The sequence below is a fragment of the Mustela nivalis genome, assembly GCF_964662115.1.
Source record: "Mustela nivalis genome assembly, chromosome: 1".
In the NCBI taxonomy this organism is placed as follows: Eukaryota; Metazoa; Chordata; class Mammalia; order Carnivora; family Mustelidae; genus Mustela; species Mustela nivalis.
In genome coordinates, this window is record NC_139020.1 from 107,749,226 (window position 1) to 107,772,912 (window position 23,687).

Genomic DNA, 23,687 nt, shown 5'->3' on the forward strand with positions numbered 1-23,687 from the left:
GGGCAGGTGGTTCCTGCAACTTCTTTAGCCTGGAAATAAACAAATAAACAAGCACAAAGTAGAAGTATTTGCCCCTGTCGATGTGCTATTATTATTTGTTGTGCAAGATCATGCAAAAAGTCACTTGCATTCACCTGAGAGCTCGTAGGTCAACAGCAATACCAGATGGAGGGCTTTGGTGGGTGTTTGCTTTGATTTCCAGTGACACTGGAGAGCTCTAGAGTAGGATGCCCCAATTCTTAGATACTTTGGCAAACTCAGGGAAACTGAGGCCTGGAGAGGTAAAATGACTTATTCAAGGTCTCAGTGAGTGAGAGGTAGAGATTGGACTTGAACAGCTGGAACTCTGGAGGATGGCTTCCTCTGGGGCCTGGGGTGATGGAGACACTGCTGGAACCCAGAAGATGTCATCTCAAGGTGAGGTCTGTATGTAAACCGTGTCTTCATGTCTTGCAATCTGAGTTAAAGATCCTTTTGGTGTCAGGTCTTAAGCAGAGAAGCAGCGGTGGGGAATGTGGGTGGGAACTGCTTACAGGTTGCCTGACAAAGCTGTGGACTGTTTAAGAGTGAGTATGTATACACCCGTGTGTGTGTGTGTGTGTGTGTGTGTGTGTGTGTGTGTGTCTTTGTGTCTGTGTGTGTGCGTGAGCCTGGGGTGCAGATGGGGGTACTCGGAGGGAGAGGGCAGACCGTTTGGCAGTGGGAACTTCACATTTAGGCACAGAATTTCTGAGCAAGAAGGAAGGCTAAAGCGTACTGAATTTGACTGTTTTATTTTGTAGGAAAGGAAGCTGAGGTTGGGACATCTGGGGGGCTCAGTGGGTTAAGCCGCTGCCTTCGGCTGAGATCATGATCTCAGGGTCCTGGGATCGAGCCACACATTGGGCTCCCTGCTCAACAGGGAGCTCACTTCTCGCTCTCTCTCTGCCTGCCTCTCTGCCTACTTGTGATCTCTCTCTCTGTGTCAAATAAATAAATAAAATTTAAAAAAAAAAAGAAAGAAAGAAAAGGAAGCTGATGTCCAGGGTGGTTAAGAGCCTTCCCCCAAATCATTCAACTTTAATTGAGTGTGTAGAATAACAAAGCAGCAGCATCCTTTGATAGAAACTTTTATTTGGAGAAGTACGAGTCATCACTGTCAGAGGTTACTTACTCTCAGCCAGTGGGCTGCTTTTATGGGATGGAGCACCTGCATGCTTTGGGGTTCTTTCTTTTTTTGTGGAGGGAGTGTTCTTCCTTGAGGTACGGTTTTGGCACGAGAATGTCAGGGCTGTAAGGGCCCAGATTCAGGCCTTCTGTGTTCTTGCAGACCTCACAGACACCTAATCAGACGTCAGAGGGATGCTTAGTTCACTGACATCCCCAACGAATAACTTACAGATGACCCTCTGAAAAAGTTAAGGTTGGAAGTCAGGACCAGTTAAGTAACATTTTGTGGATCTTTTATGTGTTCGTAAATGTAGGACCCTTTCACTTCTATTTATTTATTTATTTATTTATTTATTTATGGAAAAGATTTATTTATTTGAGAGAGAGAGAGAAAGAGCTTGCATGAGCATGAGTGGGAGGAGCAGAAGGAGGGCGAGAGAGAATCTCAAGCAGACCCCATGCTGAGTGTAGGGTGGGACGAGGGGCTTGATCTCATGACCCGGAGATCATAAACTGAGCCCAAATCTCCAATTGGAGGCTTAAAGGACTGCACCACTCAGTTGCCCCATCCCTTTTATTTTTAAATGTGAAACATGCTGATTCTGGATTTATGGTATATGATTTATGATGTATGGCCTGAGAGCAGGAAAGGAAGCTTGTCAGGAACCTACGGAGAGAGGGTTCACGTTGTGTGTAGTGGCTGTAAGAATGATCCATGGCCCTGGGCACAGCCTTGACATGGGAGGCCTCTAGGAGCAGAGGGTGGTGAGGGAGGAAGGGACTGTTGATGTAGCATGAATTGAACCTGTTCTGCCTGCTGTGTGTGCAGGGGCAGCTCTCCGCAGCTGTGTGCTGGGTGGTACGTGCCATCTGTGGGCCCCTCCACGACGTGCTAGACAGTCCCAGACACCGTGGCAGCCCCTGTGCCCGTGTCAGACACCGCATGTTAGGGTTTGGGTCTCTCCACTTACTCACCGTGTCTCTTCTCTTCTCCCCTACCAACACCTCCACGCCTCCCGCTTGCCAGGAAAAAAAAAAAAATCCTCAAAATTGTTTGAAAGTTTATTTATGTTGATTTCTTTGTGTTTTGTGACTAATTTGGTTCTTGTTCCTCTCTGAAACTAATTCTCTTTATGTGAGACCACGGTGTCATATAGTTGAATTCTCTTCGGCTTGGAGTTCTTTTTTTCTGTTACTTTAAAAAAAAAAAAAAGAAGAAGAAATTTTATCCCTTTTTCCTCGGACCTCCAGCTTTCTTGTCTACATGGACAAACGATTTCTGAAGACTCTTCAGGGAGTTATTGACTGTGTTAGAACTGCTACTGTAGAAGCAATTCTGATGACAGAATCCCACATTTAACTTGCTTTTCCAGAAATAATTTATTTTTACTTTAGCTTCAAAGAGTAGCAGTAGGGAAGAGGGCAGTCTGAAAATAAGAAAAACTTGCCAAATGAGTTGCTGATTTCCAGCGAGGCACATGGAAAAAAGGTTTTATTTCAGTGACCTCTCTGCTCATTGGAAAACTCGAGGCTGGTGGATTTCATGATCCCAAGACTCTGGGTGCTCGAGTTACAGTGAGTGATGAGGGCAAATCGCAGGGTAGAAGATGCTCTTATGGAGCTCATGGGTGTATGGGGACATGCTGTACTTTGGCATTAAGACACATCACTTCTTCCAGTTGGGTAAGGTTGAAGGACTAGCTCCACTGAATCCCTAAGTACGAGGAACATGTACAGAGTGCAGGGCCGGTAGAGAGTCACCCTTAACATGGGTGACGTTTGACCGTGGCCACTGGCCAAAGTTGGTGATTCCTACTGGATTTGTCCAGCTCCTAGACACAGGCCTGTTTCTCATCCCCTTCCTCCCCCAACCCTGATTTGGTGGCTCTTTATTCGATTCTTCTTGCGTTTGGATCTGTGTGGTGTTAGGAAGAATAACACACTGAATAGGAGGACGGACTTGCCGAACTCTGACCCCGGCTCTGCCACAACCACCTGTGGAATTCACAAACGTTTTCATTTACTCAACAAATATTTGAATGAGCACTTTTTACACCTCAGCTGCCAGAGATACAAAAATGTGCAAGACATGGTTCTTACCTTCACTGCTTTCAGTCGGGGGGTTGAGAGTAAGTACACAAATAGAACAGGCAGTGACTTCTCCTTTCGGGTCTCCCTTTTACATATCGAAGAGCCAGAACAGGGTTAGATGATGGGCCCAAGGTCCCTTTTGAGGCTACCATGCCATCACCTGTGCACGAGTCGTCAAATAGCCGAAAATCACTCGTTTAATGGAGAATTGGCAAACATGTCCCCTCTCTCCCCAGTTTATAGGGGGAGATGTTGAAGTTGAATGAGGCATTATTGACAGAGTGCTTTAATAAGCAAGTTGCAGAAAGACATGATATAGGTTTGAGGCATTATTATTAACAGAAAAATGAAAACAAGGGCTGATGTTTTTAGAGAGAGAACAGATGGTTCTTTTGTTTAGAATTTGAGTATAAAGGAGAGAAAAAAAGGAGATACTTGCCATATTGTTTAGGCCCTGAATGTGAGTGACTTTAAAATGCCAAAACAATCTGGTTAGGAAAGTCCCGTGGATTCAAAATAGCTCCTACACTGATCAAACTATAATTAATTTAACAAAAAAATGACAGTACGAAAAATCCTAATAAGAAATGCCACACTGACAATTGACACAACCGAACAAAAAATCCCGTTTTTGCGTCAGCTCTAGAAACTTGATTTTTTCTGTGCTCAGGAGTTCTACCACACAGAGGAACAAATTAGTGGGAACTGTGTTTTTTTCTCAAGCCCTCCCCCCGCCCCCCCAGCCCACCGAGTTATTTCAGTTTTCCATGACTCATAAAGGAAATCTTCAGGATTCACAAGAAATTGGCAGTGCTCTCCCACCTTTGCTGTTGGATGCTGATGGAATGGTGGGCGCTGGGGCAGTTGAATGAGAGAGCAAGCCTCAAAGGCCTTAGGGGACGTGGCAGAGGGTAGGGGCTTGAGAAGGACCTTTGAGAAGTTTGAGAGAAGACTTTGAAATGATTTCTTTCTCTTTATTTCTCAATTTCTTAGGATCTGTCTGTGCAATATACAGTTAATTAATGTCTCCTTTTGGCAGCATGCTTGCCCTCCGGTGGCCTGTTGCTTGGGAGGTGACAGATAATGTGGACTTTGAGAATGAGCTTATGGGCCACCAAGCTGGGGGCATTTAGTAAGATGTGCTGGACCTTTCTTCCAGATGCTCTCTGACCCGTGGTGCGAGCGGGCCTCAGTTTCCCCACTACGGAAGAAGGAGGTTCCTAGAATGTTTATTCTGACACTAATCTGAATTCATGTCCACATGCTCTCATACAGAGCTGTAGGAAGGCAGCGGATGGCTTTTCATTTGGGAACGTTTAAAAACAAACATGCCCCCTCATGGGCAAACAAAAAGGATGGAAAGTCCACTTTGCCAAGGTGGGAACCCTTTGTCCACGATATGAGCCACCTGCCGAGGTGACTCCTCAGTCCACGGCCTCGGACGGCAAGGTGGCATGGCTGGGTGTGGCCAGATCCAGAGGACCAGGGTGGTCTTGGGGAAGAAGCATCGTCCCGTCCTGTGGAGTTCTGGGTGTCAGTCCTACTTCTGCTCCTAGCCCTGTGGGACCCCCTTGAAGTTTCTGCAGGTCTGATTAGCTGGTTGGCCCGATGAGATGATATTATCCCTGGCCCTCAAGCTCGGGCTTTGCTCAGAAGAGTCCCAGGGGCCCTTTCACGGTGCATCGCTTGTGTTTCTATCGGATGCTTATTTCCTCCGACCTTGTATCTGAGTCAGAATCATACTTGCTAGTTGTCTTAGTTGTGCTCCATTCCGACCTTTCTGATAACCCACCCGACTCCTCCAAATCACTTCCTCTCACCGCTGCAGGTGCGCACACCTCTCTTTAGACCTGACATCACCACATGGTGCTTATTCGGTGTTACGTGCTTGTCTTCCGCTCTGGTCTGGGAAATCAGCCGTGTCCTGCACGTTTCGGAAGCCTCTGCATGTCCCCCGGCACCTGGCTTATAGTAAATGTTCAATAAACGTCAGTTAAATGAATGGGGGTGGGTGATGATCCCGGGTTTCCTCACCGGCTTGTCCATCTCCTGAGGACATGGACTGTGTCTGATGAGTTTCTTTCCATCCGCAGGATGCCCAGCCCAGGGCTTCGAGCTCAGTGTGTGGTTAACTGCTGTTCGTCGAATTGCATGACGAGAGGTGGAGATGGGCCCACAGCAGAGAGAGCACAAAGAGAAACACACATCGTGTAGCTTGGTCACGGGCTGGCAGAGGTCCTGGAGCATTTGTGGGTCTCTGATGGAGCACCATTGGGGGTGGGGTGGGGTAGATGATGGCCCTTCCTCATTCCCTGTCACACCTGGTCCCCTGGGCTGGCTGTGCTAGTGACCAGCGGTCTCATCCTTGGTCTGGTGTCAGTTTTTCTTCTTCTTTGCATTTATCCTTCAAGGCTTCAATCAGGGTAGATTGTTTGTATAATCCTGCCTCATGTGATTTTCAACAGTTTGTGGGCAGGGCTGGCGTTTTCTCATAATTGTGTTCCCCACGGGTCCTGGCACAGAGCCGTCCACGGAGAGGATGCTCAGTAAATGTTTGCAGACTTGAATTTCATCCCACTGACTTTGCTCTCCTACCGCCTTTCACCTCCTCCTAGGAGCCAGCTTATATAATAATGCCACCCATACAATGAAGGCTGCAGGGTTAACTTAATAATCCAATAACAAACCTTGTTTCCTTCTCCGCATTTTTTTTGTAGATCAAAGTAACTTTACTTTTGGGTGTGCCCTGCTTAAAAAAAAAAAAGGCAAATATGTCGTGTTACCCTTCCTGTGGCCCTTTGCTTATGAAATCTTAGTATGTTAGGTAAAGAAGAAGATTTCTTTTTCCTTATTTATTTATTTATTTGAGAGAGACTGAGAGAGAGAGAGAGAGAGGAGGGGCAGAGGGGGAGAGAGAATATCAAGCAGACTCCTTGCTGAGCATGGAGTCTGACATGTGGATCGATCCCATGACCTGAGATCGTGACCAAACTGAAATCTACTTGGTTGCTTAACTGACTGAGCCCCCCAGGTGCTCCAAGATTTCCGTTTCATGGCTGTAGCTGTTGAACTGTATAGTCAGTTTTCCTTTTATTTTGTTGACAGTTACCATAAAATAGTATGACGTGATGTGAAGATTTTCAGATGGAGAAATGAGTTAGAATATCCTTGGGTATTATATCTGCTTCTTAATTGTTTTGTTATCTTGAGTAAGAGTCTTTATTCCTCATTATTTCTTTATCTCTAAAAGGAGATTACTGAAAAAGGCAATTTCCACAACTTTTGGTTTTTTTTTTCCCTGTTGGCATTAAATACATGGTCCTTGAGAGCTTTGGAACAGATATTTCTAGGCATCTGTTTATTTTTCTGCCCTTTAAGTGGAAAGGATGACCCCCACAGCCCTGTCACCATCAGCTTCAGTAATGTTCAGAAGCCCCTGGGAAGCAGACACCCTACAATTTGGTGCACTCACTTGGGGTTAACATCCTCTGCCCCTTCTCATATCCCAGGCTCAGGTTTTGATATTTAATTATAGGGGCTTCTTTCTCTCTTGTTCTAAATGTCTTGTTCAAAGTCACTAATCCATTCAGTGAATTAACGATTGATTGGTATCGCATGCTTCTTTCATTTTACCATCTCGGATGAGAGCTTATGGGGCTTCAGCCTGCTTTGCTAGAGATTAGTGAACCAAGGCCTAGAGAGACGCCTTTGGTTGTCACGGTCACCCACACGAACCAGAACAAGCCCTGTATTCAGCCGTGAAGGCCTGGCAGGAAGGTCTCTGACCTTCAGAAATCAGAGAGGCATGTCAGCGTGGAGTACGGAGTTTTGAGGGGGTGCCTCACCAGACCTGCCTGTGAAATGGGGTAGTGATCTCTTTGCTGCCTGAAGTCAGAGGCCTGTCCAGATGATCTCTGGAGAACTTCTCCTACCCTGGGAGCTTTGGTTCTCTGAACACAACCCACACCCAAGATACTAGTAAGCCAAGTAGTTTGATGGGGAAAAAAGGGTTAAGGCTGACTTTTAGAGTACCTTTGTTAGGAGGACAATACCTTTGAAAACTTAAGGAAGTGTTTCATATATTATGTAAGGAAGTTGATAAAAAACTGATATTTACATATGCAAAATACTTCAAAATGTATTTGCTGTAGACTAGTGAAATTGATTTGTCATTTGTGCCATTTTATCTTGGTGGACACTGAACCCTGGATGAGAAATAAAATGATGCTGTCCGTCCCCGTCAGACGTCTACGGTAAAGCCATAGACCTTTGAAGCTTTTCCGAGAGCTTAGGAGCTGCAGAAGAGTTTAGGATCTTCTAGGTCAGTGGTTTGCAAGCAGGGCCACCGACCAACATCTCCAGAGGAATTAAACACACACACACACACACACACACACACACACACACACAGACACAAGCATGTACTCATGCATGCACGCATGTACAAAACAACAAAAACAAGCTACCTCCCTCAGCTTCTTACCTGATGTCACAGTGTCTGTGAGTCGGGCTGTGAGCTTTAGTCTTATTTTAAGTAAGTTCCTGGGAGAACCACTGATCTGGTCTTGATCTTTGACCTGTGTCTTTTCTGTCCTCTTGATTACCATCTTACTCCGGGGGTGGCCTTGCCACTGCTGGGCCATCCATCTCTGGCCACCACAGGGACAACTGTTGGAGGACAGAGGCACTGGAGACTACTAAAACAGCTTGTATGCCCTGTAAGGCCCTGAAATAAATGTTGTGTAAAGGAAGAGAAGGAGTTAACATTTTTTACTTGGGGGTGTGCTTTCTTTTTATGCTTCTAAGAACATTTAAAAATGATGGCAAGGAATATATTTCATTGCTTTAATTGTCCAAGGTCTTTTTAAAGTATGTGCAATAAAATACCATTTAAGCTAACTGACCTTTATATTTTAATGCTTTTTGGAAGGGAATAATACCTAGTATTCAGCCGCAGTGTGTGTGTGTGTGTGTGTGTGTGTGTGTGTGTGTGTGTGTGTGTATACACACACACACATATTTAGTCAGCAGAGACTGTTTTGGAATCAGAGGGCAGAGAGTTTTGCTGCCTTCCCAGATATTTTACCTCTTTCTCTTTAAACGTCAAGTTCCATTTGGTTGATGGTTCTTGACCTCATAATGTCTAACCTTCCTATCTTTTTATTTTTCTTCTCTAAACTTATCCTGGAAGGAAACTTCAAGGCCCGAGTCACTAATTTTTCCCGCTGCTGGGAAGTTCAGGTGCATAGCACAAGGCAGCACATGTGACCTGATCCATATTTTGACAAAAAGAGGGCGCCCTGCCCCTCCTCGCTCATCCATTTGGTGATACTTAACCTCAAAGGCCACTGCTGATAGATTTTAAAAAATTGATTCTAGCTATTAGCTTGTTAGATACGGTTCATCCTCTTAACTCTAAATTTGCTCTTTCTAGAAGGGAAATAGTACTCGGATTGCAGAGGCGAACTGAAATTTCAGAGGCTTGCCTTGACCTACAAATCTTGTAATTGTAGCCCTGGTTGCATATCCACGGTGGCCTTAGATATATTAGGTGTTGTTCGTCCCCGGGGGTTTCAGAAAAGGAAATTACAGAATTCTTTCCTGTGTTAAGAAATTAAAATATACAGATTACTTTGTGTCACTGCGAAATACATGTGCGTGCAACTATTATATGGAATTGAGTACTTTGGGATTAATTAATTTATTATTTTCAAATCCTGCCCAAAAATTGAGCTAATTTTTCATGACTGTCTTTTTTTCCTTCTCTTTCTCAGTGGTCATTTTTTCTTTAAGTTTTTATTGTACATGGTTCCAAACTTGAAAAAGTTGCAAGAACAGGAAGAGTCCCACTCATACCCCTTTGCTTTCATTGGATTCGTCTGCTGTTAATATTTCGTATTATTTACATTCTCCCGCTTCCTTCTCTCTCTTTGTTATATACTATATATTATATGTTATATGTCGTATATTACATATATAATGTAATAGTCTGTAGTAGTCGATAGAAAGCTGCATGTGTCACGATACATTACAGTCATTTGCGCCGGAGTACAGTGTGTTTCCTAATAACAAGGGTTGTCTCTTCCTATTTGCACTCCGGTTACCCTGTTCAGTACACCGACTCTGATTGGGTATTTTGATGTCTCTATCTCTGTGTTGTCACTTTGTCCAGTTGACAACATGTTCCCCTCCGGTACAGAGTCCAGCCTGGGATCAAGCGGTGCATTTAGTTGTCAGGACTCTACTATCTCCATCACTCTGGAACATTGCCACAGCCTTTCTTTATCTTGGATGGCTTTGACAGTTTGGAGGCATATGGTGCTCCTTTTCCATCCTCTCATACTCCTCGTTTGCGTTGGGCAGTTGTTTCTTTGTGCTTGGATTCAGTTGTGTATTCCCTGCTAGAATACGGCATAGATAAATCCTCCTCGGGGATTAATTACATTGGGAAGCTCATGGTGACGATGGTCACCTGGTCAAGGTATTGTTCACTTTCTCCACTTTAGAGTCACTGCTTTTCCCTTGGAATTATGAAGCACGAGTGCTCTATTCCCTTAATTCCTTGCCTAAACCAGTCTTTTCTGGATGGCTGCAGAATGACGCTCTCCTGTCTTCTTCACCATCATCGTGAGCATTCTAGTGCCGTGCTGCGGAAGGGAACGGCCTGGCTTTCCTCATTCGCTCTAAGTGACAGCCTCTCCCATCTCTCTCGGTTTCTAACATAGGGATGGACTTCCCGACTTCTGTCTCAATCTTGTATAATTAGCGCCATGTAATTATTTTGATGCTTAGATTGCCCCAGATTTGTCCCGTGAGAGCCCCTTTAATCTGGCTCCTGTATCTCTGTGGCATGTTCCCATCTTTGTTGTTGTTAACACTTACTTACCTGCTCGGATAAAAAGAGGTTCTGGTTTCGTCTTTGTTGTCCCTGCCTGAGCTCTGAAATCAACCATTTCTTTAATACGTCCTGATTCTTTTTAGTGGAGAATGGGATTAGGGACCAAGATTTGAGTGCTAGGTGTACTCATGGCTACGGTGATGCCTTTGGTGATCTACATCACCTATATACACATATACCTATAGCTATAGGGATGAAAAATAAATATGAATACACAATAATAATAATAATAACAACAATAATAGTAATATTTTAAAACTCATACCACTATACAAAACAAGCTTTCTCAAAACGATTCAGGATTTCCTCGTGCTGCCCTTCCCCCAACTTTAACCCTGCCTAAGACTGAGGGTTTATTGTCAAATACTATGTTTGGGAATTGTGTTTTTGTTTCTGTTTTTTTTTTTTTTTTTTTAAAGAATAAGAGAACAGAGGGAGAGAGAGAACCTTGAACAGGTTTCACGACCAGCACAGAGTCCTGTTAGGGCTCAATCTCTTCTCCCTGAGATCACGACCTGAGCTGAAATCAAGACTCGGATGCTTAACCAAGTGAACCACCCGAACGCCCAAAGGAGTTGTGTTTTTTTTTTTTTTTCCCCTTTATGGGCCTTTCCCCCAATCCCCTAGTGTCACTATGTTGTTCATTTAAAATATATTTGGGTTTAATTCTTTTAAGTTTGCTTTCAGTTTTAGCTTTCCTCCTTCCCACCCTTGCCTTGTTGGTTTAATTTTTTTTTGAATATGTAAAACATTAACATGCTTCCAAATGTCAAAACTAAACAAAAATATATACCCAGAGAAGTGCTACTCCCTTCAACATTCCTTCCACCCTGATACTCCCTCTGCCTCTTATAGGGAACCAGCCTTTTTGTTTTCTTTGTTATCTTTCCCATATTTCTTTTAAACCTGATTTATGTGTGTTTTCATACTCCCCTTTTTTTCTTATACAAAAGGTAACATACTATAACAATAAGCCTTTTTGCACTTTGCTTTTTAAAAATTGTTTTCTTCTTTCTGTTTCCTCCTTTTCTCATCCCTCCCTTCCTCATCCCTTCCTTCCTCATCCCTCCCTTCCTCATCTCTTCCCTTCTCTCTCCTCCTTCCTTCAGTCTTTCTGCTGTTCCTTCCTCCTTTCTGTCTCTCTTATACAACCGATCTATGCTTGGACAGTTGAGTGGTTTCCTACAGAGGATACTATTATTCATATTTATTTTGATATCAGTGGAGATTAATCTTCAGGCTCTATTCTTAGAAGCGGGAAGGCTGGGTCAAGGACGAACGTGGCATTAGGTAGGTAGTACCTCTGTGTGGGAGTGTCTCACCAGAGCCCTCAATCACAGCATGTTGTCGGGCTTTTGAATTGTTGCCAGTGTGATGGATGAGAAATGGTATTTTGATATTGTTTTAATTTGCATATATCCTATCATGAATGAAGTTGAATGTTTTTTTGTGTTTAAAGACCATATTTGTTAATTTTACAAATTTCATTTTTGTGAATTTTCTGTTCATATATTTTGCCCATTTTTTTAAATTGGATTGTGGCCTTTTTTCCCCTCAAAAATGTCCTTGTAAATTAGCTCTTATTCTATGAGATACATTATAACTATTTACCCCAATTTGTTATTTATCTTTTGAGTTTGCTTACAGTGCTTTTTTTGGTAACGCAAAGGTTTTTATACTCATATAGATGAATTTATGAACTTTCTCTTCCATTGCTTGGTTTTTTGATCATGGTTAGAAAGCGTTTCTCAACAGTCATGTTCACTTGTGTTATTTCCCAGTGCCTGTATAATTTCATTTTTCACATTTAGATGTCTGATTCATTTGTAGGTTATTCTTGTATATGATGTGATGAATGGATCTAATTTTGTCCGAATCCAAATGGCTATCTACGTGTCCCAACACCATTTAGCGAGAAAATTCTTCATCTCTGTGATTTGAGCTTGGTGGTTACTCCTTAATGCACATGACTTGATGTGAAGGGGACCGAACAGTGGTGATCAGTGCAACAGGATGATCAGCGGAAAATGGGGTGTTGGTTAGCTAATGACTGTGTTGAATCTAAGTCTGTTGATTTTCAATTCAGAACTCAGTTTCTCTTTTACAAGTCAGCCTCTCCCATCCATTTTTCTTATTGATAAATTGATTGACATATTTAACAGGAAAGGTATTTAAAACAAAAGAAGGGCTTAGGGACTGTCTCTGCTTTCCTTCCTGTCAGCAGTATCCATAACCACTCCCCTTCCCTGAAATAGACAATGAGAACTTGGTGGCATATGCTTTTGGGAGCACCTGTGACTCTGTGTCTGCTGTCTCTAGCACCGGGTCACATGCTGATTACTCACTGTGCTCTCTATTGGCACCTGCCTGGATCCGGGTGTCTTTCCAGGAAGCCGGTAGCCTCGTGGGGGTGGGCGGTGGATTCTGGAGGTTTTGGGGTTTGGTAAGGCCTGGCTTTACATCCATAATTCTCTGGCAAGGGGGGACATATACCAAACTCTCTGTCTCCTAGATTTTGGAGAATGAAGAATTCTAAGTAAATTTTCATACCTTCAAGAGTCAATACTTAAAAGTCTGTAAATTTTTATCGAAAGCATAATGAACCTTCCTGTCTTTTTAAATAGAACTCACCTGATGATAATTTAATATTGTTGACACAGCCATTATTGTGCTTTTGGCAAGCTTAGTTTTGGTAAATGTTAGTTTTCTATGATATGTTGATAGGTATTCCACAAGAAGGGGGATTTTGTGGTCAAGCACGTTTGGGAAATGTCAACTTAAGACATGTTTCTTTGCTGTAGAATTTCTCAGAACTTCTCAGTCAAATTTATTTGATTGGGTAGCAAAATCTACCCCCACCTCTCCACCCATTAGCAGCTTTGACAGTTTGACCTGTACAGTCAATTTTATTAGGGCTGTGATAATGTGTCCTGTAGCACCAGCATTCCACATCCACTTTTTGTTTTTATGGTTTCCTCCTAAATTCTTCCAGAGGTAAGCTGTTTGAAGGCAGGGACTGACTGCTGCCATTTTATTCCTTACTATAGTACAAATACCTGTTACGGTGCCACATAGTAGGTGCTCATTAAGTATTTCTGAACTTGAAGTTGTCAACTCTCACTTAGCTTATTGCAGTGTTTCTGGTTTGTTTTCCCCTTCCAAATATGTATTTTTAATAGCAGTTTCTAAACCAATCAAATGAACATATTTGTAAAGAATTATGTGTGTCACGTTTCTCGCCTTTCTAGGAGTATAAAGGTTAGCCAGGGATCATTATTAAATTATATGATTTAGCTATTGCTGCTTGTCCCCAGGAATAGGCCCATAGAATTGCCCCTTGGACAGGCCCCTCGTTCAACAAGCCAATGCCCGTGCCTGGGAAGTCTGCCCTTCTTCTTTTCCAGCTGAAGAGCTAGACCAAGTGGCTGCTGGTTTTTGCTGCCTATGCATCTTCTGTGTTTGAATCGCTTTTCTGATCGGCAGCCACTCTGATGTACTCTGGTTTCAGCTGTCCCGGAAGAGGGCCCCGTCTCCCAGAACTCGCCCAGTTTTCCTCCACCCAACCAGGATCCCACAAAGGAGCCTATATTTTGGGTTAGTAGTGTGAGCAGCCACGCACGTGTGCACATAAAACACACACTGGGTTTTTGGAGTGAGGGACTAGGGTATGACATATCTAGGTGTCGTGTAGGCGTTCTTTGTGAACTCAGGATTCTGAGGCTATTAGTGTGCTTTATTTGTTTTCAAAATTTTATTGATGCTCTCTCTGAATACACAAGGAACTAATTTTCACTGTAGAAAATTGGGAGGACAAATAAAGTATTAGGAACAAAATCTAGATTGCCTGGAATCCTATTGCCTCAAAATACATTATAGTGAATAGTGTTCCGTTGTGTGTGTGTGTGTGCGTGTGTGTGAACATTGCAGCCCTCTATTCTGGGGCTTGCTTTTTAAACCAGTTTTCCATTGTTATTTGTGTCTTGTCCTTTTAACGTCACAATTAATATTTATAATATTTACGTATTGCAACACGGAACCATTAACCTTTACTTCGTGCCTACGAGGCCAATGATTGTAGTGATTGTATCTTCATTCACCCTTGGTCTTCCCAGGTCTTGCTCAGGGCCATCTGTGCACATGTTTTTGGCTCAGTGGATGCCTGATGAATTTAGGTGACTAGGTATTAAACTGGAATTGGATCTGCCCACCTGTTCTTAAGAAATTCAACTCTACAAATGATGTATTCCAAAACTACAAAAGAAGGTGACAGCCAAAGCAGATGAAGCCGCCCTTTTAAGGGTAGGAAGACTTTAATAAGACTCTAACAGCTCAGTAGGTGTTGCTCCTGGTGACTTGGAAGTCTCTGCTACTTACAAGACAGGACCTCCCTTGATTGTATGGTTGGCACAGTTGGTATTTGGTCCTCATCATTTTAAGCCTGGAACTCCCCCCCCCCCCCAGAAAGAGCAAATCAGGGTTTCCGTGGTGGGGAGGGGAGGAAACAGGTTTGCATTAGTCAGACTCGGAAGGCAGCCCAGAATCAACGCGGTGCCTTTTTCATACGTGCCTGGGAGCAAGACCTTTGCATTAATTGGTCTCCCCGTATCTGTGCTCTGCCTCGGATGTGGTGGAAATGGGACTGGTTGGCAGAGGCATTGCACGGTGAAGGAAGAATCAGAGCAAAGGGTCTGAAGGATGGAAAGGAGATGGTTCCCTGCCCCCACAGGTGTCTTCCTCTTTGGGGCACCAACAGACTCATCCCCACCAGACACATGGGTGGAATTATTTCATCGCCTCTTCTCAGGCAAGAGATGAGGCTCGTGTCGCTGAATGACCAAAACTCCCCTGGGCAACCGTTCCTGAAGGTTTGTTGCCTGCTTGCAGGGTCACCTCCCCACAGGATTTCCAGCAGAAATGGATACTTAACTGTTCAGCCCCCCAGATGCCTTGTCTTTCTCAACCATATCACTGGTCATGGCGCAGCATCTCTCCTCCATGTTGTGCTGGATACCTCTTCCTGGTCTGTGCCATGTAGATGTGGTTGTCTCCCACATGTATTTCTCATTTTTGTCTTCAGTTCCTGGTGTTGTGATGGAATGCAGTTTTGGAGACAATTTCAGGTTGGTTTATTTGCTTAATAATTATAGGAATAATGTATTTGCTGACTTGCGTTGATTGAGCACCTACTGTGTGCCAGACTGTGTACACCATCATCCCTAGTCCCAAAAGAAAAACAACACGCAAGGCTTACATTCTAACCTCTCCTTTGCAGATAAGGACATTGAGGCCCAGAGAGATTAAAGGACTTGTTTTAGTTCACTTCAAAAGTGGCAGGGCCAGTGTGTGTCTTACACCCCCACACGGCCACGGAGTTGATGACTGGTCATTGAGATCAATATTTCCCCACCCCCACCCCCACCCCCAATGCCCTGACGGTACCACACAGGACTTTGCTTGGGCTGGTGCTGGCTGTCACTGCCCCGGGGGCCTTGACTTGTGTTCAGAGACAAGCGCCCACCTTCACTGAATGCATGGTGCTGGTGACCCTCCCCGGGCCCCTTCTGACAGTCTCAGGGGAAACTACACCCTTCTGGAAAGAGCTCACCCTGGATGCCCCAAGCAGGGGGAAAGAGGCCTTGAAAAGCCACCAGCATGTGATTAAGGGTTACTTTGAGCTTGAGCAGAACAGTCCATTGGTTCTTTGTTTGACTTTTGGCTTTCTTCTGAGCATTTGTACCCAAACTGCCAGCAGTGACTCTTGACCCTGGTTTCATGTGGAAATCTCCCAGGAAGTTTTGTAATAGTGACTGTGCCCAGGTCCCTGCTTCACAGGGACTGGGGTAGGGCTAGAGTAGGGACCTGAGCATCTGCATTTTTGAAAAATTAAGAACCTCGAGGGATAATAATGTTTCGCCAGTGAGGAGAACCAATGCTTTAGGGGCAGAAAAGCCCTCTTCACTCTTGTTGATGCGGTATGCTTTTTTTCTGACCCAAGTGAACCCCCAGTCTTAAGATGTTTTCATTCCATCGAGGGGGAGAATTTACTCACTAAAAGCATTTGTGCTTTTTTGAGGTGGCTCAGGCTGTGGAGAGGTGTTACAGGGATGGACACAGATGCTGAATTAATGGCTCTGAAGAAGGGGATTGAGCCACTTAGGACTGGATCACTGGGAACAACCACAAGACAGAGCCATGACCTTTTCCATTTTCCTTCCTACCTTTCTTTCTTCCTTCCTTCCTTCATTTGGGAGTGAGAGAACACAAGCCAGGGGAGCAGCGGGCAGTGTGGGGAGAAGCAGACTCCTCACTGAACAGGGAACCCGATGTTGGACTTGATTCCAGGACCCCAGCATCACGACCTGAGCCAAAGGCTGATGTTTAACCGACTGAGCCACCCAGGCACCCCTTACTTGTGTGATTTTCCTTTCTAATTCCTTTTCCCCACACTGACCAGATTTTCCTCATCAAGGGCATGTGTTCCCTAGTTTGTGAGCTAATCACAATCACTCCCATCGATTTTACTCCAGCACATATTGTGACTTATTTATACTAGCTTAGGTATTTGTCCTCTCTGTTTTCTGCTTACTAATTTCATTTGCTACTACACGTAAAGGGGTGACTTCAGGTGAAATGGTCACTGTGGCACTCGGATGCATGCAGGGACAGCGTACCTCGCCCCGATGGGAGTACATGCCAACTCTCTAGCCCGGTGTCCCGTGTCCTCTCGCCTGTCTGACAACGAACGGTCTTTCTCTCCAGAATGAAGGCCCTCTTTCCTGCCCCTGCACTCCAGCTGGCTGACCGGTACCCCGGACCACAATGGATCTGCCCCATCCCTGCCTTTGTTGGCATTTCTCCTCCTGCAGAGCCATTAGCTCTGTCCTGAAGCCAGCCCTCATCCCGGCAGTTAGAAATAACGTTTCCTTTCCTAGATCCCCCATACAGCCTTGTACGGGAACATTTTGAGAACTTACCACTTGTACCTAGAGCTGCACTTATTTATGTGTGCACATTAATTCCTGCCCTTCCTTAGGTTTCGGGAAGGTGGGACAGCCCCTTTGCTTTGGTGTGTCCTGCTGTGCCAAGAATATTAGAGGCATTCCCTAAATGCTTTTTGATTGAATGTGTTCCTTTTAGTTCAACTCAGCAGTTGTCCAAAATTCACCTCCCGGGATGTTGGTGGCTTTGGTGAACATTTGGAGAGGTACACTGGGATGGAGTGAAATCCGGTGACCTAGTTACACAATATCCCCTGCAGGCTCACTGGTGAGGAAGGCTCATGTTTAAACTCTGTGAAAGGAGAGCCTGGCTTATTTATGGTGCTGGTTGTTTACAGGTCTTTAAAAGTGATCCTCTTTTTTTTTTTTTTAGAGTATAAAAGTTGTGCGTTCTCATGTAGAATATTGAGAAAATGGGGATGAGAGCAAAAGAAGAAAAGAAAAATCACCTGTAATACGTCTAGCTCATATGAATAAAACCTGCCCTGTGGTAACAGGACGGGATAATATAGAGTGTCCTGTGCTTGGAGAAAGGAGTCTGCTTCTTTGTCGTTGTGATAATTGGCAGGAAGGCTGGAGCGTCCGGTGGGTGAGCTGTTTGTTAGGGTTACCATTGTCGTTGCTGTCCTCGTAGTCACCATACCTGACGCTAAACCACAGAACTACTGTGCGTGTCGAGGGGACCTCACGGGCTGCTCTGTGATGAAGCTCCTTACACTGACAAGGGGCTTACGGTCTTTCTTTTTTTAGCAACTGTGCCTCGGCAACACCTGCGTGAGGGAAGCCACTGTCCTTACCGTACTTGTCACCACATAGTAATGGATTTCAACTAATTGGGGAAAAAAATAGGGGAGCACTGAGTTTAAGGAAGAAGTCCCCCCACCCCTCCTCACCCATCCTACAGCCAGGGCAGGAAGTTTAGAGTCTAGAAAACGTGTTTTGGCAAGTACAGGAGCCTGGGGGTTTTTATTTGTTTTTTTTTTGGTTTTTTATTTGTTTTAATTTGTTTTTGTTTTTTTCCCCCTCTTTTAGGTTTTTTCTTGTTGTCTTGTATTTTTAAATGCTGTAGTTTGATTATTTCTGAGAAAATGTTTGCCAAGCACCGAAGAGAATTTGAACAACGCAGAAGAGTAGGACATGGACGATAGAAGTCTCCCCAAGTCCGTTGTTCAAGTTTTGGAAAATACCTCAAGTTAATCAATTTAGAAGGTCCAGGAAAAGTAAAAAAAAAAAAAAGAAAGAAAGAAAAATCACTTCTCTCATCCTTTCCAGGGAACCACTGTGCCATTTTATTTGGGGAAGTCTGCTGTGCTCTGTGACCCCACATAGGAAACCCACCCTCCAGGCCCTAGTTCTCATCTATACTTTATAGAACCATTTGGGAGGATTTAAGGTTAAAAAAGGAAAGAAATCCCGTCTCAGCCAGAATGCACTTGTACCTGTGTTGACATCCCTCCCCCACCATACAGACACACACACACATGCACGCCCACTCAGACACAGGGCAACAACCACCGCAGTTGTGCACCAGCCTCTTGTTTTACAGACGGAAAGACGGAGGCCTAGAACTTGTCCGCATTTATGCGTGAAAGAAAGTGGCAGTCAACACTCTCACCCGGGCCTCCCAAATTCTGGTCCAGGGCCGCTTCTACAGTGATACCTCCTTACTAGGTCATAGAAGCAGTGGTAGAGAGAGAAAAGGAAAAACACGTCAGTTCTAAAGAGTGCAGGTTTTTTTTTTTTTCTTCTTCTTCACTGTGTCCTTTGGCCGAGTTATTTTTGTGACTATTTGGTACATGTACAGTGCTGCCTCTCGGAACCTTCGGCCGGGCTGAGAGGCCACTCATGGCTGACTGCAGCCATACCATCCCTCATGGCAGGCTCCGTGGAATCTTTGGCCTGGAAACAAGATGGGAGCAGACTGTTCCAATACAAAAAAATCAAATCTCAGGGTCTGAGCATCCACAGAAAATAATGTCTGTGTATCCTGTTGGGCTATGTGCGTGACAGCAGAACAGTGATTGAAGAGTGTGTGTCTGGCTGGGGTGGGGGGTAGGGGCTGATGTTGAGGTTGGGTCATCTCTCATTCCTTAATCCATCCATGAGCCCTGATAAATCTTATTACATAAATACAGATGGTTTTCCCTAACTGTGACCCTGTTATTCTAGCTCTCTAAACCTTGAGTTGGTACCTCTTGCCTGTAAAAAAAAGCATAGTCTCCTCGGTCTGGCCCTGTGGGACCTGTTCAGAGGACATCGATATAATATGGGACTGTCATAATCCCCCATTTGCAGCCAGGCTCTCCCACCACCTGCCAGCCCTCTTACAGGGGGAGGTCACTGAACCCCCCTGGGCTTTGGTTTCCTCCTATGTGAAATGGAAGTTGGCTTGCTGTGGGGATTAAATGAGTTAGTGTTTGTAAAGGCGCACCAGGAACTCGGTCACCCATCCCACAGAAAGTGCTACGGGGTATTAGTTTTTGAGGGGAATACCCCTCCGAAGTGCCTCTTCTGGTGGCATTTCCCTTCTGCACTAGATTTCTGGGCGTTCCTGAGATGGGCCTCTCATTTCCCTGCCTCTGTGCCTCTGGAATGCTCCCCTGTGAACTGGGGGCTCTCTCATTTCTTCCCATCGAAATCCTACTCATCCTTTTGAGGCTGAACTCAAATACACCTTCGTCCATTTATTTCTGCACTCATTCCTTTAACAGATTGTTGTAGAGGGTCTCCTGTGTTGCAGGTGTCTTCTGTAGGAAGCCTTCCACAGTTTCTTGGGCTCGGATGGTCTGTCCCATATGCCTCCCCCACCCCCCCCCCCATCACTGTCGACATCTCTTTACAGTTGCTGATGGGTCCCCATAGAATATTAGCCCTCTCTGAGTAGGTGTTTCTTAAGCTTTATTTAAAAATGAGTAAATGAATGAATAAGTGAATGAATGAGCCTTGGTGTGGGTATTTATTCTGCTCTAATGAAGGTAAAAAATAGAAACAAAACTCAATTTGTGTGTGTGTGTGAGAGAGAGAGAGAGAGATTGAGAAAGAGAGGGAAGAAGGGAGAGAGGGAAACAGAGATTGTGAATGGGAGGAGGGCTGAGACTGCTCTGAGGGCAGAGGACTACTTCCAAGTTGAAGAAAGGCATGACAACAGGGAGGAGAGCGGGATGGAGAAACGGAGAAGGAGGATGGGAGAGGAGCTTCTCCTCTGAATCATATTCACACCAAGACATGGTTTTCCTTAAGTGGTAGCAAACGCGAAGTGAATTGGGCCTCATTCCTCCTTTCCCTCTTTAGGAGGTTGGAAGTCATTTTTTAAATGAGGTAGGGGAGGGAGGGAGGGCTTGGAGAAGGAAAGTGAAAACTGTTTTCTGAGGCTCTCTTTGCCAAGGAGCCCCGGAGAGAAGGTTCAGGAGGCGGGCCTGCCAAAGCTGTCCAGCTCCCTGTTTCTTTAGTCGTGGACCCCGTCGCCGCCCTGTCCCTATTCTGCCCTTCCAAGCGCAGCTCCTTCCCGCCTGCTTCCGCCCTCCCTCCCTCACTTCCTTCCCTTCTCAACATAGAACTATTACAAGTAAGAAAATGGCTGGGGGGTGGAATCCAAACAAACTAAAATAAGCCCATGATTTCACCCGATTTGATGGGTTTTAGAAACTCTTTACCTCATCACCTCTGTGCTTCCCCCTGGAAGCTTCCCCTCCCGGAACCCCCCTCTTCACCTGGTGTCTCATCACCCTTCCATCCACTTCGGGCTCAAAGCAGGAGAGGAGACTTTAGAAACATCACTGGTTTGAGGAGGAGAAGGGCTGATTCTAGAGGTTTCGCAGGAGCAAATTCCCGGCCTTTTCCTTCTGAAGGTTCCCAGCGGAGTTTTTTGTTTTGTTTTGTTTGTCCCTCAACTTTACTGCTAAAGATGGTTCGCTGTGGAAGGCACGGAGGGTCAGTGATGGGCATACGTCCACTCAGTGCTTGGTGTATGTGGCCCTTCGATTCCCCTAGGCGTCCCGGGACAGGTGTAGAGGACCCCTGATGGCCGGACAGTCAGTACTGATGTGTGCACGCATACTGGGGGTGCTTCGGAGAGGCTGGTTTCCAGGGAGAGAGGGTGGGCAAGGGAGTGGGCAGACAGGTGTGCCAGCAAGCCACGGGTACCTGGAGGCAGGCTGCCAGCTCCGATCAACACCGGAGTTACAAGCGTGCAGAGGGTACAGGGTCTGTTGGCTGCCGGCGGGGCAGGCTTTGCTGTGGGTGGCAGTGTTCTAGGTCTTGAAAGATAGCTAGGCTGTGATAAACAAGGGAGAAGAGCTGTGTCTTCTAGAGGGAGGGATCCGCAGAGGCGTGCGAATCTGCAGAGGGACTGGGGATGGCAGGCTGAGTCTACAAGGTGCGCTCAGAGGAGGCATTGCCGTCACATCATCGGAGTTTAACATGTGCCTCTATTGTATTTGGGGCTTTTTCCTGTAAGCAGTAGGGAGCTTTTATGGGTTTTGGAAGGAGCTGTGATAGGATTACTCTGGTGAAGAGTGTGTGTGTGTTTTGTTTTGCTTTGACTTTTTCATTTTCCGAGTCTTTTGAGGAACTGTTGGGCAACCTTGACTCTGGGAAGCGTGCACTGCCAACCTTTATCTGTCTTCTCTTCTCTCTCCTGGCCTGGCCCGGCTCCTCGAGATGCTTCTGGGGAAGCAGCTTGGCAGTGCTGGTTCCAGGGGCTGCTGCTCGAGCTCTCCGGGCAGCCCCTCTCTGCCTGTTCCTGTTTCCCATTCCTCCCCTCTTCTCTTCCTCCTCCTCCTCTTTCTCTGTCACCACCCCCGCCGCCAGCAGCCGCGCTCCCCTCCCTAAAATAAATAAACCAGTCGCTCCAAAAGGTTCCAGGCACATTAGTCACATATCCCAGAAGTTTAATACAGAATTATTTTGACAGCGAGAACAAGAAGTGTTTTCTAGTTGAACGCACAGAACTTGCTTATTCCAACTGGGCTTTCTGCCGCACAGACAGATGATATGTTTTTTAGATGGATCGGCCACGCAGGAGGCTGTGTCGCTTCCCTTGGATGCGTGACAAACTGCTCACTACCAAAAGTGGTTGGGGAAAAGATGCGAAAGGAGACAGGGAGAGAAGAATGAAATCACATCCTTATTGCGGACATAACTTTCTCCCCGGTAACTTCAGTAAGCCGCCGAGAGATTGCTGCGTGTTTATTTATTTATTTGGCTGCCTCTGGAGCCGTGAAGTCCCTTTTTCAAGCCGGGCTCGTGCGTGTGCTAAAAGATGAGGACAGATCGAGTTATTGCAATGCGGGTGGCTCTCCAAGCATTCCAGTTGAATAGCTCTTCCAGAAATATTTCTTGACTCACTCATTTAGCACTTTCTATTGCTGTTACTAAGCAGATTGGAGGCCCTCCCTGTGCTTTTGCCAGACAGCTCTGGGGTTGATGTGGCTCCCTTATCCCTATTTGGCCTGTGTAAAGATGGAGGAATGAAAAGCTCAAGTCTGTGGTCGTCTCAGAGGTCTTCCTCCCCCTGCCGAGGGGCCAGTGTGCCGTACACATCGTCAGAGAAAGAATAAAAGTGCGTGCTGCCCTCTGGGGCAGCTTTTCCCCTCCCCTTCCAGATGCTGGCACCAAGCAGGAAGGCCTTTCTCCCAGGGTGGTTCGCTTGGGAGTGAAGCCCCAGACATGAGTACAGGGGAGAGAAGGGACGAAGTTCCAGACCTGGGATGTTCTGTTCTGCCTGGCTCCCATCATCCTTCGCTTCTTCCTTCTCAGATCTTTCTAGAGAGCTCCAGCCTTCTGGGGGTGCTGGGTTGATCTCTCTGGAGTTTTCTTATCTACCTTCCCTGCTTGTTTCTCACTAGCCTGTCATTCCCAGGCCTTCTTCCAAGAAGGCATATACTGGCTGTATGACTTTGGACAGTAGGCTCTTTGGGCTTTCTCCTTTGTGGACTCCTATTTCCAGCTGCTCATGATGTGTGATGTGAAATCCCAAGATAGGAGATAACCATAGGGTAGTTCCACGGGGGTGCTGTAGTTACATTTGGAAGATCCAATAAGCTTCCACACCGGGCCCACTTATCTTTCCGGAACCCTGTGCCTCTGGGGAACCCACTTTGAAAACCACTGTCCCAAGGCACGTCAAGACTGCTGGCAGCCCCTAGGACCACCGTACTGCCTTCTTTAAACTTCCTGCACCCCTGGATGTCTCTCAACATTGAGAAAGTGGGACCTGTGTCGATGAGGAAGGGTGGCCCAGAGGGAAACATAGCTCTTACTGCTTCCTCACGCTGGCTGTGAAAGTCTGTGTGATGAAGGTCTTTTCACTTGGTCACATTGGGTGACTCTTCCCTGGGCCTCCTCACTGGGCCATGCCTGGCTTGTGAGTCAGGGTACCCCTGGCTAGCCCTTCATTATTATTCATTGGTTCTGTGCCGAGTGGCAGTTTACAGGAATCCTTGACACGTTGTGGGGGGAGGGTGTTCTGGGCTACAGCCTCTGTCTCAGGAATGTTGCTGGAAGGAGGAGCATGGCAGTCAAGCTATTTTTCAGGTGACTTTTTTTTTTTT

General features: G+C 45.6%; 1 protein-coding gene across 27 annotated transcripts in view; it reads left to right on the forward strand.

Moving 5' to 3' along the window:
• The window catches only part of LPP (LIM domain containing preferred translocation partner in lipoma), a gene marked incomplete at its 3' end in the record, with an annotated part of 643,639 nt that overhangs the window by 75,080 nt on the left and 544,872 nt on the right, over window positions 1–23,687 (forward strand). Inside the window, exon 1 of one of the 27 annotated variants that reach the window (XM_082694111.1) lies at window positions 132–417. The exons of 25 other annotated variants lie outside the window; for them this stretch is intronic. Of the gene's footprint in view, window positions 1–131; window positions 418–23,687 lie in introns of those variants that run through there. One more of the 27 variants, XM_082694115.1, reaches the window with a different exon arrangement.